General features: G+C 48.5%; 1 pseudogene; it reads left to right on the top strand.

The window, feature by feature from the left end:
• The first annotated feature begins 283 nt into the window (after nt 1-283).
• LOC122931730 lies at nt 284-1,915 on the top strand (annotated as a pseudogene).
• The last annotated feature ends 1,021 nt before the right edge of the window (nt 1,916-2,936 follow it).

The raw sequence follows: 2,936 nt of genomic DNA, 5'->3' as shown, positions 1-2,936 counted from the left end.
TTCCTCCCACTGTGCGGACAGTACATAAAGCTCTCAATTTCCCTGTGTTTTCCTCCTTTAATTCTGTTTGTGCATTAAACTCTTGTGTGTCTGTACCTGAGTTCCGTTAGTTTTTTGCTTGACGACGCGGAGGTCTCTCCTGGGACCTCCAACTCGTGACAGCCTGGTCCCTAAGGTGAAATATTTCTTAAAGGGTTAAGAAACTAGCTATGTAGTCTCTTGCCATCGGGACGTGCGGCGGACGGTTCTTCTCTGACTCTCCCGAGCATCCTGTCCCACCACAATGTCCGCTGTGAAGGCCCTGAACCCGAAGGCCGAGGTGACCCGGGCCCTAGCGGCTCTGGCCGTTAATATCAGCGCTGCGCGCGGGCTCCAGGATGTGCTGCGGACCAACCTCGGGCCTAAGGGGATCATGAAGATGTTGGTCTCTGGATCTGGGGATATCAAGCTTACCAAGGACGGCAATGTCCTTCTCCATGAAATGCAAATTCAGCATCCAACAGCCTCCTTGATTGCAAAAGTAGCCACCGCCCAAGATGACATTACCGGGGATGGAACAACCTCCAACGTTTTGATCATCGGAGAGCTGCTAAAGCAAGCTGATCTCTACATATCTGAGGTCCTTCACCCCAGAATTGTCACTGAAGGATTTGAAGCTGCAAAAGAAAAAGCACTTAAAGTCTTGGATGAGATTAAGGTATCTAAAGAAATGGACAGAGAGACCCTTATTAACGTGGCCAGGACTTTACTCCGCACCAAAGTTCATGCTGAGCTGGCTGATGTCTTAACAGAGGCTGTTGTGGACTCTGTTTTGGCCATAAGGCAACCCAATGAACCAATTGACTTGAACATGGTGGAAATTATGGAGATAAAGCATAAAACGAACAGTGACGCTAAGTTAATACGAGGACTTGTACTTGATCATGGGGCTTGTTATCCAGACATGAAGAAGAGAGTGGAAGATGCGTTTATTCTCACTTGCAATGTGTCCTTGGAGTATGAGAAAACTGAAGTCAATTCTGGATTTTTCTACAAAAGCGCAGAGGAGCGAGAAAAACTAGTGAAAGCTGAGAGAAAATTTATAGAGGAGAGGGTAAATAAAATCGTAGCCCTGAAGCATAAAGTGTGCAGAGATTCTGGCTAAGGTTTCATAGTGCTAAACCAGAAGGGAATTGACCCATTCTCATTGGATGCTCTTGCTAAAGAGGGGATTGTAGCTCTCCGTAGAGCGAAGAGAAGAAACATGGAAAGGCTTACCCTGGCCTGTGGTGGCACTGCAATGAACTCTGTGGATGATCTCACCCCTGATTGCTTGGGTCATGCTGGTCTTGTTTATGAGCACACCTTGGGTGAAGAGAAGTTTACGTTCATAGAACAATGTGAAAATCCACGTTCTGTCACCCTGCTGGTCAAGGGGCCAAATAAACACACTCTAACCCAAATTAAAGATGCCATTAGGGATGGCCTGAGGGCAGTTAAAAATGCCATAGAGGACGGCTGTGTTATACCTGGGGCAGGAGCCGTAGAAGTAGCAATTGCTGATGCTCTTGTCAAACACAAGCCTAATGTGAAGGGCCGAGCCCAGCTTGGTGTGCAAGCATTTGCTGATGCTCTCCTCATCATTCCCAAGGTTCTTGCACAGAACTCTGGATATGACGCTCAAGAAACATTAGTAAAACTTCAGACAGAATATGCAGAATCCAGGCAGCTCATCGGTGTTGACCTTAATACAGGTGAACCAATGGTGTAGTCAGAAGCAGGAATCTGGGACAATTACAACGTTAAGAAGCAGCTGCTTCATTCCTGCACGGTTATTGCCAGCAATATCCTGTTGGTGGATGAGATAATGAGAGCAGGAATGTCCTCTCTGAAAGGCTTTCTGAAAGGCTTTCTGCATTTCCTATGCTCCACTTGATTTGCTGGTGGCTCCAGTGAATTCACGTCACTTAAAACTGCAAAACGATAGCACCTATTGATATTTGTTTGATTTAACGTTCAGAATTTATTTATTTCAGTTTTTTATGGCACTGAAGTGTACAAGCTGACCCACTCAATAAAAAGAAGTCTAATCTTCACGAAAAAAAAAAAAAAAAAAAAAAGAAACTAGCTATGTAGCAATTATAGCCAGAGGTGGCTCTTCTATTAGGCCACTTAGGCTGCCACCTAAGGCCTCACGCTGGTGGGGGCCTTGCTCTGGCTCCCACCTGCACCCGACACCGCCGCAACAGCAAGTACAATTTTATTGGCTTCCACCGATGGCCTGCTCTGATAAGAGCCACCGCGGCCCGGACGCTCTGAGCCCCTCTCTGCCTCTTTAAGAGAGTAGTGGCTGCTGGGGCTCGGAGCGAGGGGCTGACTGAACGCAACACCAGCCCCTCCTTTAGAGCGCTGCGCAGCCAAAAGGGGAGAAGGAGCCAGGGCCCTGCCACACCTCACCTCAGTGTCAGTGTCTGGCTGCCGCCGGCACCCACAGACAGACAGTGGTGCCAGAAGAAGCCCAAGGTCAGGTTGGTGTGTGTCCTGCTGGCTGCTGTGCCCATCCGCCACCCACTGTGGCTGGCTATACTGTGAACCTTACCTTAGTGCCTGATGATAATAACTTATTGTTACTGGTGCCAGTCTCTGTCCCATCATGGAGATGGTGTTGAGGGAGAAATGTACCGTGGGGGGGTAGATGTGCTGCTGCGCTTACAGGCCCATGGAGGGGGAGAAATGTGCCATTGGGGGGTAATATGTGCTGCTGCCAAGCTCATGGAGGGGGAGAAATGTGCCATTAGGGGGTCGGAGTGCTGCCAATGAGGGGGGGGGGATGTGATATGAAGGGGGGATGATGTAAAAAAAAGAGGGGAAGAAATGTGACATGGATGCACATTTGTGACATGGATGCTTCACTGGAGCCACCAGCAAATCAAGTGGAGCATAGGAAATGCAGAAAG

The sequence above is a fragment of the Bufo gargarizans genome, chromosome 3 (genome assembly GCF_014858855.1).
Source record: "Bufo gargarizans isolate SCDJY-AF-19 chromosome 3, ASM1485885v1, whole genome shotgun sequence".
Classification (NCBI taxonomy): domain Eukaryota; kingdom Metazoa; phylum Chordata; class Amphibia; order Anura; family Bufonidae; genus Bufo; species Bufo gargarizans.
The sequence above is the reverse complement of the archived record's forward strand: the minus strand, read 5'-3'. Positions and strand labels throughout refer to the sequence as shown.